This window comes from Periplaneta americana, chromosome 12, assembly GCF_040183065.1.
Source record: "Periplaneta americana isolate PAMFEO1 chromosome 12, P.americana_PAMFEO1_priV1, whole genome shotgun sequence".
Taxonomy (NCBI): domain Eukaryota; kingdom Metazoa; phylum Arthropoda; class Insecta; order Blattodea; family Blattidae; genus Periplaneta; species Periplaneta americana.
In genome coordinates, this window is record NC_091128.1 from 125,985,518 (window position 1) to 126,002,592 (window position 17,075).

Below are 17,075 nucleotides of genomic sequence, written 5' to 3' on the forward strand. Positions count from 1 at the left end.
AATGTTACTTGTATCACAATATTACCAACCTGTACCCTAAAGAAAAATATTTTGTCACATATTCAACGAAATAGAAGTTAATAACAAATGAAATACGAATATAAGGAATTCTACATTATCTGATTAAATTACAGGACGAATTTAATATGCAATTATACGAGTACAAAGTTACCCTACACTATTCAAGTTGGAGATTAAAGATAACCAAACCGATATGATTATTCAATGATACCTTACGAATGACATAGTATGATATGGATAAATATTAAGTAATTGATAATAGCAAATTATTATAACGAAGTGAGACTCTTTCACGACAATTGGTCATATTCATTTATTTCTCATCATCATTATCATCATCTGCATTAATGCTTAGGCTTTTCAAGTCTGTTCCGACTTCAAGATAATTGGTCCTTCCATCTACTAACTGGCCTTCCTGTCTTCTAAATCCTATTGGTGTGTCATTAGAAACTAATTTGGGAGTTCTGTCATCTGCCTTTCTCAAAAGTAATTTACAGAGTTTAATAAAAGTATAATAGAGAAGAAAACAAATAATAATAATAATAATAATAATAATAATAATAATAATAATAATAATAATAATAATAATAATAGTAATAATAATAATAATAATAATAATAATAATAATAATAATAATAATAATCTTAAAGTTATAGATTTTCTTATACCAATTTTGTCTTTGTGTTCTTACATCATTTAATTTAAAAATATTTAATATTGTTCTTTAATATCTGAAATAGCCCGTATTTTATCTCAGAAATCTGATTTCTGATACTTCTATATTACAGAATCTCGGTCAGAGTCCAATTTTTACTCCCACACATTATTACATGGACTGCCATGATCTTAAAGAACTTAAGTTGGAGTACCTTATCGCGTTTTGTTTTCTAACTTTTCTTCTATGGTTCCACACATACTTTTAAACGTCTGCAATCTTATACTTTTATCTGCCATATATTAATCCTAAATAATTGAAACATTTTACTTGCTCAATAATACTGCTCTTTATAAAAAGTTTGCATCTGAAATTATTTCTTCCTCGTAATGTTACTACATTTGTCTTTGTACAAGACATATTAAAGATTATTTTCTTTACTTTATTTTTATAATTGATAGGCATATACAGCTCTCTGAGGATTATCTTTCGGTGTACTAAAAACAGCGTGGTTGTCAGTAAATAAAATCGTATTAAAAATATATCACTTACTTTAAAATCTCAACTAAACCATCTTCCTATTTTCTAAATTAGCATGGCTAATACAATGCTGAAGACAGCAGGCATCCTTGTCTAACATCTTCGATCACATGTTCTGTAATACTGCTAATCGCTGTTCCTTTGTCAACACTTGTTTTTGTGTTAGAATACAGACTTTGATTCGTTTTAAACTAAGTTTGGATATAAGTCCATTTCCATTAGAGTTCACAGTTTCTTTCGGTTTATCCTATCAAAAGCCTTCTCATAATCTATGAAACATATAAACGATAAGGGCCATATTCATAGTCATTCTTAGCACGGGCTTCCGGTGGATGATCAGCGAACTAACGTTATTCGTATTCATAAACCAGTGTTAGCGAGATATGATATGATATGATATGATATGATATGATATGATATGATATGATATGATATGATATGATATGATATGATATGATATGATGTGATATATGATATGATATGATATAATGTGACATGATAATATGATGTGATATGATATGATATATGATATGATATGATATGATATGATATGATATGATATGATATGATATGATATGATATGAATCCTGTACAAGTAACCAGTCGATAGCCGGGGCTAGTTTAGCATGCTCGTGGCACGGGCTAGCGAAATGTTTATGAATACCACCTTAGAAGATTAGTAATTCTCCCCTTGCATATTTTGTGATTATGCATTATTACGAATATTTAACACGTAATATCGTACATACCTCAGTTATTACAGCATTAATAAATGACCTTCATCCTCTTCATTTATCTGCAAAAGAAAGGCAATAAGTTAGTATAATGTTTGAAGAGTTAGAAATACCTATCCAATACTGATACTAGTACGTGAAAAATATGAAACATTTTCCCGAATAATATATTAGTAAAAATAGGCTACATTTCTGCCTTGATATAAACACATAAATAGTTATAATATACATGAATATATTACACTGCCTATACATACGTTAATGTAGACGTGCATACAAGATAATATAGGTACGTACTCATTCATGGACTTAAATACACACACATCTATAGGTATACGCATATATATATATATATATATATATATATATATATATATATAACACAAAAAAAACACACACACTGTCTTGTAAGACGTATTCAAGGGAATTTTGTAAGTGTGTGTGTTTTTTAACTTAACGAGTATGCTGCCCCTTCTGCTCTGTTTTATAAGGTTATGTATATCCATCTAGAAAATACTGTGTAAGTCAGTGGTCGTCAGCACTCGCTGAAATGGGTAAAGGGTAAGCGTAGCCGTCCCATATTCTTTATGTGTAGACCTATACTATAGGCCTACATAATGTTCAGACCTCCATTTTTTGTGGATATATTTTTCTACCACTTTTTTATGTCTTTTATCCTCCTATTTCTTTTTATTTCATATTGCTTGTATTATTTTCATTTTTTCTTTATTCCTTTCTTTCTTCTTGTTATTGTATAATTTTATTATACTCTTTCACTATATTTTTTTGTGTATTCTACAGTACGTATACTAACTGGCTCCGCAGGAGAAGTGGCAAGCAGAACGCGGGGACTCGAGGAGTTGTGTTGGTATCGTGAAGGTAGAGTGAATGACCTTGGCTGCATTGATTGGTGGAGGGTGGGAGGAAGCGAGAGATATGTAATATTTCTACTTGTTCAAACCAGGCGCTTCACAGTACCAACTTTACATCGCTGCCGGATCGAATACTGCCGCTTGTTTCCCTGCGGAGCCAGTTAGTATACGCACTGTATATATTATTTGTTCTATTGTGTTGCGAATTAATTGGCTACGAACAATCATTCGTGTCCTATTAAGGATTAAAATAGATAACTGCTATAATTTCTACGCAACATTAACTCTGAAACTTATCGCAGTAGATTGTATTGACGTTCCTAAAGATTTCTTTCCTTTTCTGAAGACAAAATAATAAAAATACGTTTATTCGATTACGAACAGAGCTGCAATGCTGTCGAGCCTAGCTCCTGGGACAGAGCATTAAGTTCAATTCAAGTGTCTGCTTAGGAACAGCACCTACATCCCAGATATTACGCGGCATCCTAAACAAAATGCTGGCGGCGGTTTAATAACTCGCACAAAGAATGGGTCCCAGCCCGCTAATTATTGTATGCGTACGGCGTGCAGGGGCTTATAGAGCACAATGTGCCATGTCAGCGAGAATGTACACACATAGATGATTTTGTGTGCGTTGTGGGAATAAAAGATCCCATTCTTCTCATTTTCATCCGAGCTCTCTCACTACACTAGGACGGCTGACACATACGAGGACTATTACTAAAACAGCTAATAAAGTTCTATTCTTTATGCCTTATGTATGTTTCGTGTGTAATGAGTAATCGTTTTATAAATTTTGCTTATAATGTTTCTCCTAACAATGACTATCTTTTCATTGGGATCCCTTGGCCTAAAAGTTCTGATGGTTTCTATAGTGTGTCCAGCTCTGCTCCCAGCCGGGAACAGCCACAGTTGAACTTCTACATCTCGAAGTGCTTCCGGAAACTGGTAATCTTTGGATTTATCGAAAATTTGAGATATAGAAAATAATAGAAATAATTTCCAATACCATAAATTATTATTGATGGCAAATATTACGGCTTAACTTAGAACAAAGAGAAGTCGAAATTGTCCATAGACTCTTTCCTTGCTTTTCAGGACGACGATTTTAGCAATTCATAACAAAGTTTGAGAAGAAGAATGTTAAAGACATGCCAGTATGTCCTCGTAGTGTTGCTCATTGTGCCTGTAGTGATTGACAGGTTTAGGATCAGTACTAATAGGTGCAGTTGGTATAGCGCTAACCTTCTATGTCCGAGGTTGCGGGTTCGATCCTGGCCCAGGTCGATGGCATTTAAGGTGCTTAAACGCGACAGGCCCATGTCACTAGATTTAGTGGCATGTAAAAGAACTCCTACGGGACAAAATTCCGGCATACCGGCTACGCTGATATAACCTCGGTATTTGTAAGCGTCGTTAAATAAACAATAATTTAAATTTTAAATTTTCTTAATTAATGTAAGTTAAATCCTAGCTGAGAGACTACAACGTGTACATAATGTGTGCATAAGATTCTTTTGTCCACACCTGTGGAGAAACGGTTAGCGCGTCTGGCCGCGAAACTAGGTGGCCCTGGTTCGATTCCCGGTCGGGGCAAGTGGTTATGGTTTTTTCCGGAGTTTTCCCTCAACCCAATATGAGCAAATGCTGAGTAACTTTCCGTGCTGGACCCCGGACTCATTTCACCGGCATTATCACCTTAATTTCATTCAGACGCTAAATAACCTAAGATGTTGATAAAGCGTTGTAAAATAACCTACTAAAAAAAAGATTATTTTGCAATATTCGTAAATTTGACCAAGCAACGTCTTCCTTCCATTTACTTTAATGAGTGCATCTCAAAGAACGAAGAAAAATACATTCACTGTCCCTTCTATTTAAAATAAAGCATATTTCTACTCCGAGTTATCTGGTGTCGCGTTTTCAGTTTCTTACAACACTATGAAATCTGCATCAAGAACTTATTTCCATCTCTCTTCACAGAACTTCTTTCTACCGGTACCCATTCCTCTTCACTGTATAAATACCTTATCTTTGTAATTCTTTGCCAAAAGATGTCAGAAATTGCCGGACATTATCACAGTTCAAAATTAAATTGGAAAAATTTGTCTTACTGTATACTTTTAAATAAGTTTTATTTGCTAAATGTGTTGGTTTGTGTTTCTTCTCTACATTTAAAAGTGTAAGTTTCTTTTTTACGTTCGCCAATATCTTAGCCCTCTTAATTAACTAGGATATTCATTCATTCATTCATTCATTCATTGTTCTAATCAAGGGCAGGTCTTTCACTGCAAACCCAGCTTTCTCCAATCCCTCCTATTTTCTGCCTTCCTCTTTATCTCCTCTTATGATCCATATATTTTAATAGAAAAAGGAGCGTATTCTGCGGATCTCTGGGAAAAAAGAACTGAGGAAGAGAATAGTGAGTTGCTTAGTATGGTGTGTGGCGGTGTATGGGGCAGAAACGTGGACATTACGACCAAGTGAAAATAAGTGAATAATAGCATTTGAAATGTAGATATGGAGAAGAATGGAACGTGTGAAGTGGACGGACAGAATAAGAAATGAAGCTTGTTGGAAAGAGTGGGTGAAGAAAGAATGATCAGGAAGAGAAAAAGGATTGGTTTGGGTCACTGGCTGTGAAGAAACTGCCTACTGAAAGATGCATTGGAAGGTAAACAAGAGAAGAGTTCGGGGAAGTAGAATATATCAGATGATGTGTGTGTGCTTCCTTGGCCAATGCTATCCTTTTGACACTGAGATATAATAAAATTATGATATTTAATCTTAAGCTTTGCTCCACTCATTTAACGTTCGTGTGATATAGTCTGTATATATTATCGTGTGTCTTCTTCTATGTGTTATAATTTCTTTCTTTTGATATTGTATAATTATGTATTTCTGGTGTTGTACACGAGAGGACCTGATAGCCTTAAATACACTAGAATAATTAAACAATAGTATAATAATATATAATTTGCAAATTAAGCTTTCAGGAATAACTCCCTGTAAAGTTAATTTGAATAATTTGGAGGGAAAATTTGTTCCGGGGCCGGGTATCGAACCCGGGACCTTTGGTTAAACGTACCAACGCTCTCCCACTGAGCTACCCGGGAACTCTACTCGACACCGATCCAATTTTTCCCTCTATATCCACAGACCTCAAAGTGGGCTGACAACAGTCAAGCAACCAACATTTGAGTGCACACTAACTCTGTGTGACTTTAAATTGTGGTTTTCTGTTACGTACAGTGACACTTTCTTGAATATGTGCCAAAAACCACTTTTACAACTTAAGCTGAAAGTTTGGTTATTTCGTGATAACCTTGATAATTTCGTGATATTGCATTGATAATTTCGTGAGAGGTAGAAGAATTGTGGAAAAATTCATTAAAGTCAAATGAAATTCTCATTTATTGTTACAAGACTTCAAACATAGTAATTCCGTCTAATATTCATAGCAAGAAAACATAGAAATACATATCAACACATAATAAGAATGAAATCAAAGTAAAAATTGAAATTGAAAAGGGATCTTCTTTGCCCTGAAAGGGTGAACACTTTTATTACGGACTTTACGATAGCCTATTACTAGGGTAACTCCAAAAGTAATGCATAACGTTTGTTTAAAAATTATATTTTTATCCTACAGCTTTGCTATTTTCACAGAATGTAGATGCATCCTTAAGGAACAAAATGTCACTTTTCCACATAATCCCCGTCCCTTTCAACTGCCTTACGTAACCTAGGAACGAGGGTCTGTAGACCACCACGGTAAAAGTCTGGACCAACACGTCTGAGCCACTCTTTAGCAGCGTGCACAAGGGAGTCATCTTCTAACCTCGTTCCGCGAAGGGATCCTTCAGTTTAACAAAGAGATGGTAATCGCACGGTGCCAGTTCAGGACTGTAAGGCGGGTGTTTCACTGTAGTCTATCCGAATTTTCTGATCTGGTCTATGGTCTTGTGACTGACATATGGCTGTGCGTTGTCTTGCAATAGCAGAACATCCTGCTTCTCCCGATGTCGCCGAACACGACTCAGTCGAACTTGAAGTTTCTTCAGAGTTGCAACATACTCGTCACAATTAAAGGTGGTTCCGTGTGACACGATGTCCACAAGCAAGAGTCCTTCTGAATCGAAAAACACAGTAGCCATAACGTTTCCTGCCGAAGGTGTACTTTTGAATTTCTATTTCTTTGGTGAATTTGCATGATGCCACTCCATTGTCTGCCTCTGTCTCCGGTCCAAAATGGTGGAGCCATGTTCCATCTTCTGTCATAATTCTTGAAGCCATCTAGCACTTATCATTGACACTTAGTATGATAACAAATCAAACAGAAGCTACATTGAACCCATTGCGTCTCCGTTTTCTTTTTTGTTATCACATATTGTATTTAGATTTCTAAAATTCCTATTGTGATACATTTTAAGCTATTTTAAAAATTGTAACACTTAATGCTCAACAAAATTTCGCCTCAAATAGGTAAGATTTCTATCAGTAAAGCTAAGCCTATATGGCGACTACAGATGTATCTAAAATTCCAAAACCATTTCCTAAAATTTCATGAAGATACAATAAATCTTTGTACCAAATATCATATTCTTACTTACTTACTTACAAATGGCTTTTAAGGAACCCGAAGGTTCATTGCCGCCCTCACATAAGCCCGCCATCGGTCCCTATCCTGTGCAAGATTAATCCAGTCTCTATCGTCATATCCCACCTCCCTCAAATCCATTTTAATATTATCCTCCCATCTACGTCTCGGCCTCCCCAAAGGTCTTTTTCCCTCCGGTCTCCCAACTAACACTCTATATACATTTCTGGATTCGCCCATACGTGCTACATACCCTGCCCATCTCAAACGTCTGGATTTGAAGTTCCTAATTATGTCAGTTACCTTTAGTAATAAGCCTGTAATGTAATTACAAACATCCACAAAATTTGTACGCCTGAGAAGTCGACGCAAACTTGCTGTCTCCAAACATAAAAGCTCACTGAAGCAACTACAATAGTCACAAAAAGTTTAGCTGTATGTTTCTGGAAACTGGACAACATATGCAATCCCTTGGCGGAAACTTGAATCTCGTAACATCATTGGTTAGTTCACAAAAGAACAAAGAAAAAGTATCACGAAATAACCATGCCACGAAATTACCAATGTTTACCCTAATGTTATTACAGTAACGTCTGATATAATATAATAAAATATAACATAATATAATATAATATAATAAAATATAATATAATATAATATAATATAATATAATATAATATAATATAATATAATATAATATAATATAATATAATATAATTTAAGTTATTTGAAAGGTTCAGAACCATAGTGGGCCAAGCGCCATTTACTGAATACGTAGAAAACAAATGTTAAAATTAAGTTATTACCATAATTCAATGGAAACCTATAACAAGTAAAATAAAATATAAACATTAAATCTAAATGATGTCAATCTTCATTAAACTATGGTTGCATGTAATAAAAATTAAGAAACATGTTAAAGGAAATGTCATTGCACCAAATGAGTGTCTCTGGACCAAAATGATCGCATTTTAATTATTTGGATGCAATTTAAATTAAGTAACATATTAAACGATTTATCCTTCTATCAAACACGAATGTTCCCTGGATCAAATGTCCTATTTTAATTATTAATTACTTTATATTTATTTCTAACGGGTGCAGCGGAGCGCACGGGTACGGCTAATATAAGAATAATAACGATTACACTAAATAGATGAGTCAAATTGAAACGTGAACTTACAGCTTAAATTTAAGAATTAATAAATTTGTACATATATTGTAACAATCACACACTAACGGATAGAAAGGAGGGGGATTATGATATTCCATATAAATGATTTTTCAGAATTGCCACAGACCCTTTAATGCTATACGTAATAATTTTTGGAATGATATCATGGATTCCAAATGTTTTGATAGTATTTACAATTGATCGTGTGATAATAATAATAATAATAATAATAATAATAATAATAATAATAATAACAATAACAATAATAATCATCATCATCATCAAAATATATATGTACTATTTTAATTGTTACAGGTAAATAGATGAATTTATATACTTAATGATTCAGTTTTAAATTTTGTTTTCCCTTTATGAATATTTAATGATAGTTAGAAAAGCGAAATACTGTTAAACTCAAAATGATATAGTAATACAACACTTTGAAGGAAATGTGTCTCAAATCCGATTTCTCAGTTTGGCAGCTCACAGAAGTTGACCAGCCGTCAGCTGGTTGTGATGCAGTTAGTTGATAGAGTTGGGACTATACAGTACAAATTAGAGCAATTGTTTTAAACGGGAAGATCCTTATAGAACACAATTTTGCTTTTCGAATGTATTAGCGGACTGTAAATGAGTTTTCGTTATATGGAAACTGTTGAAAAGTCCACGTTAAACATGTTGTGAATAGCTGACACCAGTTTAATGAATTTTCAACATAACGTCGGAAATACACCAATGAGGTTTTTGTAACAACATTTTGCCCAGTATTACTTTCTGCATTGCTCTCACAATAGTCTGCTTTGATCTTGAATGTGAGCATATTTTCAAGCTTTCTGCACAGTATAATTAGATAGGCTACTTTGCACGATATCAAACTGTATCATCACTCATTTAATAATTTGTTTCAAGATAGATTATTATGTTTACAGTTAGTGTGTATGTTTAATTGTTGCATTACATAGGTCTGCCTATTTTTGTATTGTTTGTTTATTTCGTTGCCTAGTTTATAGATGCCAGTAACCACACTTTCAATTGCTTTCAGTCTTTCAAGATATTTCTTTTTAAAGTTATTAGTTTGTAGATACATATCAATGCCAAAACTGTCATTAATTTTTAATCACACACACGCACACGCACATATACACACGAATATATACAGGATGTTTCACGAGGAGGTACCGCTTATATCTGAAGACATTCTGAGTAAAAACTGTCATATAAACATCTGTCCTATTCTGAATATTTTTAGAGTTACACTAACTTAAAGTTGTTAAAAAAATAACCCTTTTCTTTAGTTTTAAGGGTAAAATAATGTTACCAATAGAGAATGAACTATTCAGAAGTATACTTTCTCTAATTGGATAGTATTCTGAAGCAAAATATATGTTGTTAATTCCTTAGTTGCTTTGTACAGAATTATATTTCTTTTCAATTTTAGGACTAACTAAAAATTACATTATTCTTACACACTTAACACAACAATACACGACTTTTAACAACTTGATTCTTTACATTGCATCCTAATGTACAGTTTTAAAGAGTTTACAAGAGTGATGTAATTTATAACAATTGTTCTGATAAATGCGTAAGAGAAATGTAATTTTGTAACGAAAAATTGAAAAAAAAAAATCTGTACGAAGCACCTATGGAATTAACAACACATTTTTATCTCCAAAATACTAGCCAATTAAATAAATTATACTTCTGAACCTTTTATCTCAGTATCTTTCTGAACTGGTGAAATGAAATTTTCGTATATTTTTAGTAGGTATGTACATTTCTCGTCCATTATTCTGAATTTTTAATATTTTAATATTTAAAAATAACAGTTACTAATTTATTAATAAAGATTAATTTACAAAACTATTAATAAAAATTTAGCAATCATTAGGCCGAAGCAATTCCCTGAATGACCTATTCAACAGAAATCTATGAATTATTAAGTGATTCTTTATATTACACATGAACAACATAAAATAAAACATTTTACTTATCTGCTAGAAATATTTTCTAACATCTTTTATACGCTATATAATTTTAACATTTTCATAACACATATTATTTCTTAAAAATAAAAATAGGCCTACATTAAAGATTATTTATAGTATATGTTGTTGAAATTTCAAAATACACAAGTGTGCAAAGTTTAAAACATTAAAATTTTTTTTTGAGTTATCAGGGAAAAGTAATACAAAATTTGAAGTTCAGAAAACGAGAGGCGAATGACAAATTTAGAGAGAGACAGGCGAAGTGTCATGCACGCATGTTACGGGACATATCTCTGACACTATTAGAAATATGCAAGATTTTTCATTACAAGGAGGAGAAAAAATGTAGTCCGCAATGAAAAAATTTATGATAAAAATCTTTGGCTCAAAACGATGTACCTGTCCACTTAAAGTACCATGTCTGTCATAGGGTGCTCCAGAAATATGTCGGTCATTCCTCGCCCACTTTGAATTTCGACGTTGAATAACTTATACAATTGATAAAGTATTACCACAGTCTACTGAACTTAAACCACGAGAAAGTCTCCGGGGAATGAGACGAAGCGGGGTAATGCTGTGAATGAATATTGATGTCATAAGGTCACACACGTGGGTACTCTTATCTCTATTGGCTAGCTCTCACAGCACAAACCATAACATTAATACAACATATTGATACTACCCTAGTTACAAAATTAGATCACTGTTAATCTCCTGGTCTTTTAATCTCTCCATACAGGAAATAACATATGCAGGAGAGAGCATGGTTTTTAAACTGACGTTATAACGGTAATATTATCTATCTACTTCGTTCCAATAGATGAGGCAATAGTAAGCACATTCCTTTCACGGTTGATCTCCTGGTTGGAGAACAGTAGTATATACAGTCACGAAGCTCAATACGTAGTAAATATGCATCCATAGATAGTTGCTAACCACTAGGATCGCTAATATCGTCTCATTACAGACAATGCAAAATAGTACCGGCACAGTCTATTGTTCCTAGCACCCTCACAACTCAAGCTTCGTGGCTGTATATACTAGACTGTGGTATTACTGCTACTGCTATTACCACCACCATTACTACTATGTCTACCATCACCATCACTACTAATTCACAATGACCTGTAATGTAGTTCGAATGGTAATGATTCTGACTACTTCTTACTCCGTACTCCATGGAAATATGTAACTTTGGTGCAACCGTCCACGAATTGTGAAAGGATAAAAAAAGGAGCAGTAGGAAAAACTAGATTGTGAGTCACCATATGGCCAGTTTCATCGTCTTTAACCTGTAGTCCTTTATAGAAATCTGTTGTTCCAAACGACTTGTCCAGTTAGAAACTTACACCATTAACCTTCTTGTTTAGTGCCGACAACGCGGAGCTTAATAATCCAGATGACAGCCATTAAATCCTCCACAAAATTCACGAACATGAAACTCAATACAAATGCAGTCCTGAGTGATCAAATTCCACGCCGACTACAGCGTTATATTTCATTATCTCGTCGTATTAAAGCAAACTTGACACCGGCACTTCATCTTTTGTTTCATGAACCTTGAGTCAGTGATTAATCATATGACGTCATTTGAAATAACATGGAATGTAAAAGAACATGTAAAATAAAAGCCGTTATTCATACTTCTTTCTTATAGATATATGTAGCACACTAAGTGATAAAGCTATTATGTTAGCAAAATATTATCAAATAAATTCATTGTCAGCTTCGTATTCAAAATCCTTTTATAACATTAATTAACCTCTTACTTGCGTCCATCTCTTTTTCGCGTCTGTACCCTAGTGCTCGAACTCTTGTTTTCCATTTATAGGGTCCGAATTCGATCCCCAGCTAGGTAATGATGGAATTTATGGCGTATAAAGCAGACATTTTAGAGGACCTTTCTCAGGGTTCTCCCGTTTTCCTGTATCATTTCACCAATATCCTTCATTTCATTCAAAGTCAAAATATTTAAATACAAAGTGGGGTGAAGTTTAGATATAGTACGGGTTTTCGTTACTGGTACAGGAAGGGGAAATCTCGCGTTAGAATTGTATGTATGTATGTATGTATGTATGTATGTATGTATGTATGTATGTATGTATGTATGTATGTATGTATGTAAGTATGCATTTTTAGTTGGTTATTTAACGACGCTGTATCAACTACTAGGTTATTTAGCGTCGATGAGATATGTGATAGCGAGATGGTATTTGGCGAGATGAGACCGAGGCCATAGATTACCTGGCATTCACCTAACGGTTGGGGAAAACCTCGGAAAAAACCCAACCAGGTAATCAGCCCAAGCGGGGATCGAACCCGCGCCCGAACGCAATTTCAGACCGGCAGGCAAACGCCTTAACCGACTGAGGCACGCCGATGGCTGTATGTATGTATGTATGTATGTATGTATGTATGTATGTATGTATGTATGTATGTATGTATGTATGTATGTATGTACGTATGTGTTTATGTATGTAAGTATGTATGCATGCATGTTTGTATAGCATTTTAAAATTCCTTTTCAGAGCGAAAAGTAACATTTGTTCAGATTCAATTTCTGTACATTAAAGGACAAAATTAAATTTATTTTAATCACTTATCATCATAGTACACTGCTCTCTAAATTGGCTGAGCATGTTGGGAATTAATTCAGTAGCTTTTTCAAAATACGCTATGAAATGTTTAGTATAAAATAAGTTTTTTTCTCGAAAAAGAAGTAAAAACGAGCAAAATTGTATTAAACTTTCTTGTTTGAAATATTTCAAAGAAAAATCCTTTGAAATTAATGACCTGTGTAATGACGGAAAAGCGCGTGAAAAAGAGACGTGCAAGGTCAAGAATTTTTAAACTTGAAAAAAAAAAAAAAAAAAAAATTGGTTGAGAAAATCTGTGTCTATCAGAGAAACATTCCATAATATTAATAATAATAGTGTTTAATAGTAATAATAATAATAATAATAATAATAATAATAATAATATGTATGCGACATGATCAGAAAGGCATTCATTTTTAGAAATGAAAGGTACTGAAAACAAGACGTATTTCTGTCGAAGTGTCGAAAAATTGCTTTTAAATAAACACTTTCCTTGATCATTTGTACGCATACTTACAAAATAAAAGTACATAAATATAAAAGTTTCATTTACAAACTATAACGTTAAACAAAGATTTTTAAAAATAAATTTAAAATCATTTTTATAAAAGTTTTATGAAAAAAATTAACCATCTAATTAATTTCATTTCCCTAATAGAATGGTGGAATTTCATTCCATAGAGAATAAAACTGTACTTTGATGCTACTGGAATCGTTTGCAGTCAACGAGGAAGTAGCCTATCTTTGAAGTATTAAAATACTGAGTATTTTATCAGGCTCATTGGTTCGTAAAGCGGTTTGTAAATTCTAAACAGATTTTATCGGTTTAACTAATTCTCAAATGCAGAGAGTAATCCTCTCAAGCAGATTAAGGTAGGTCTACCGTAAAAGACAGCTGTTCAGTTTGAAAAATCATTTCTGAATCATAAATAGCATTAAGCTTTGATGTAGTGAGCTTATAGGAAAAAGTTTCAGTCAATTGGAGAGGTAAGCAATAGTCAAGCATGAAAGAACTCTGGTGTATCGTATGGATGCTTCAACAGTGCGTGTTGTGATTTGAACATTGCCTAGATTCCCAAACTTTTACAGGTTTCATACAATGTTATGAGATAACATTAGATTGTACAAGTCACACATGTAACTACTAGTTACGTTTACATGTCCGAAGTAACTAAATAAATAATTATATTAAAAAAGTAATCAAACATACAGCTTTCATATACTGTAATTTAAAATTTTGTCATCAATTCACTTATAAGCTTATCGATTATATATAATCTCTCGCGTTGCACAACACAATGCATATTTTCAAGCTCTAATTAAATTTTCATGTTTATTTTTCCTCTTATATCGCAGACACATATAGTCTACATTTATTCTAAGTTATATATTTTTTTTGTAACTAGTATCAATTATTTCTTTCTGCCGAAACTTGATTTCCAGCATATGTGGGGTGGAAAGAAAGAAAGAAAGAAAGAAAGAAAGAAAGAAAGAAAGAAAGAAAGAAAGAAAGAAAGAAAGAAAGAAAGAAAGAAAGAAAGAAAGAAATAAAGAAAGAAAGAAAGAAAGAAAGAAACTAGAATTTTCGAAAAAAAGAAGCAAAGAAACAAAGACAGAAGGAAAGGAAAATACACAAATAAATAAAAAGACAAATGATCAATAAGAGGAAAAAAGAACAGATAAATAACAGATCAACAAATAAAGAAAAAGAGCAGTGATGCGAGAATTTAGGGGCTTTACCCGGTGCCATGAATATTGAAACAATTCAGTGTTTCGGAACTACATGTCAACACTAACAACAACAAGACAGTAGAGAAAGTGGCACCTATCTGTTGAATTCATTACTAGTTTTGGAGATAATTTATTGGTAAGGAATTCAACAGCTTAGGTTCCCTTTCCCCCTAGATTGGAGAATTGTTTTTGGTAAAAGACCCAACGATTAGGTCCCCATTCTCGTGAATTGCAGAACATCTCGTAGTACTTGATCCTACGAATATGTTCCCCTTATTCCTGGATTGCAGAATAGCTCTTAGTAAAGGATCTAATAACTCGGTCCCCATTTCTCCTGGATTGCAGAATAACTCTTCGTAAAGGATCCAAAAGACAGGGTCTCCTTTCTCCTGGATTTCAGAATAGCTCTAGGTAAAGAACCTAACAGATATATTCCCCTTTCTCTTGGATTACAGAATATCCCTTGATAAAGGATCTAAAAGCTAAGTCCCCCTTTCTCTTAGATTGCAGATTAGCTGTTGGTAAAGGATTTAACAAATAGGTTTTCCTTTCTCCTGGATTTCAGAATACTTCTTGGTAAAAGATCTAACAGAAAGGTTCCCCTTTATCTTGGATTACATAATATCCCTTGATAAAGGATCTAACAGATAAGTCCCCCTTTCTTTTGGATTGCAGGTTAGCTGTTTGTAAAACAATGTTAAGGGAGACGATCACATAAATCATTCAATGACAATTACTTTTCAGTATAAATCTGTGTCTTCAATCAATAAAATTGGCTGGGTCACTGATTGAGAAGAAACTACCTTCTGAAGGATGCACTGGACGGAATGGTGAACTGGAGAAGAGTTCGGGACAGAAGAAGATATCAGATGATAGACGACGTTAAGATATATGGATCATATATGGAGACAAAGAGGAAGGCAGAAAATAGGAAAGACTGGAGAATGCTGGGTTTGCAGTGAAAGACCTGCCCTGGAGCAATACACTATGAATGAATGAATCAATCAATCAATAAAATTAATTGTAATCATAATTTTTTTCAGAGTTCCATTCTTCTTCTTTTTTTATTCCTTCTCTTCCTCCGTCTCCTCTTATTACCAATTTTCTTTACCATCAGTTTCTTTAATATTCGTCTTCTATGTCTTTAGAACATGCTTCCGCTTTTTATCGCCTTTCACTTCTTGATAGACATTTACTTGAATAGTTGGCATCTATTATAGGAATCCAGGTTGGTTATTCGTTTGGTTGAGATTGTTGCACCTTAAAAGTTTCATGATGTTAGTAACCTGGAAATATTGTAAGGTATACGAGAAGAGATTTTGATCATATAATTTGAAGAAATTATGGAATTACAGAAGTCTGAAAGTTTATATCCTGATAAAATAATATTATGTTCTGAAATCTCTCTCTCTCTCTCTTCCCTTTTTGTATTTCGTCTTTAAGCCTAAGATATTCGAATACTTTCTTTTGTAAGGAAAACCACTGCACTAGATACTCCGTTAACGTTATGTGTTTCAACACGTTTCTCAATTTGAATAATTCTATCTTTAAGCGAATATATTAATTTCAGAGAGCGTCCTAGCTTTCAGCTAAATTCTGTGGTTATATAGCCCTTTTTCTGCTGAGCTGAGAAGCCTTTATGTTTGTGTTTTCCGCTATTTCTTCCATTTTCATCTAGGAAAACCAACTATTATTGTTATCACCGCTCCGTTCAACTTGAATTATATCCGTGGGTAAACACTGCACCACATTTCTTTGATTTCCTATGTCTTTCTAACTTTATGTACGTTGTTGCTTCCAAGTTCTGCTCAGCTTCACATTCTACACTATAAGAGCTTTTTACCCCCTACCGTTTCTGGAAAAGGTTCAAAGGAAATCGCAAATAGTTGGAGAGAGAAATATAAAAACACTTCCAGAAAAAAATAAGCACTCAGAGGAGTACTTTTCTCTTAACTATTTCCTATAAAGCTTAAAGCCGATGTATTTAGTCGACTCCTTTGGCATGTGAAGCTCGCCATCTTGTATTGAGCGTCATTAACAGCTCTGCGATATTAAACGATATCCCGCATATCTGCAGCTCGAGCCAGGCTGATACTGCACCACTTAGCATGGCTTTGAAGATTAAATGCAAACCCGAACTCAAAGGTAAACGTCGTGAGCGGA

At 33.7% G+C, this 17,075-nt stretch overlaps 1 protein-coding gene across 3 annotated transcripts in view; it reads right to left on the minus strand.

Annotated features, from left to right (window-relative positions):
- Positions 1-17,075, minus strand: part of rdo (reduced ocelli) — an 819,123-nt gene that overhangs the window by 309,965 nt on the left and 492,083 nt on the right. For all 3 annotated transcript variants that reach the window (XM_069842056.1, XM_069842055.1, XM_069842057.1), the window contains one exon: positions 1,966-2,012. The gene's annotated coding sequence lies outside the window, so the exon portion shown is untranslated. The remainder of the gene's footprint in view (positions 1-1,965; positions 2,013-17,075) is intronic.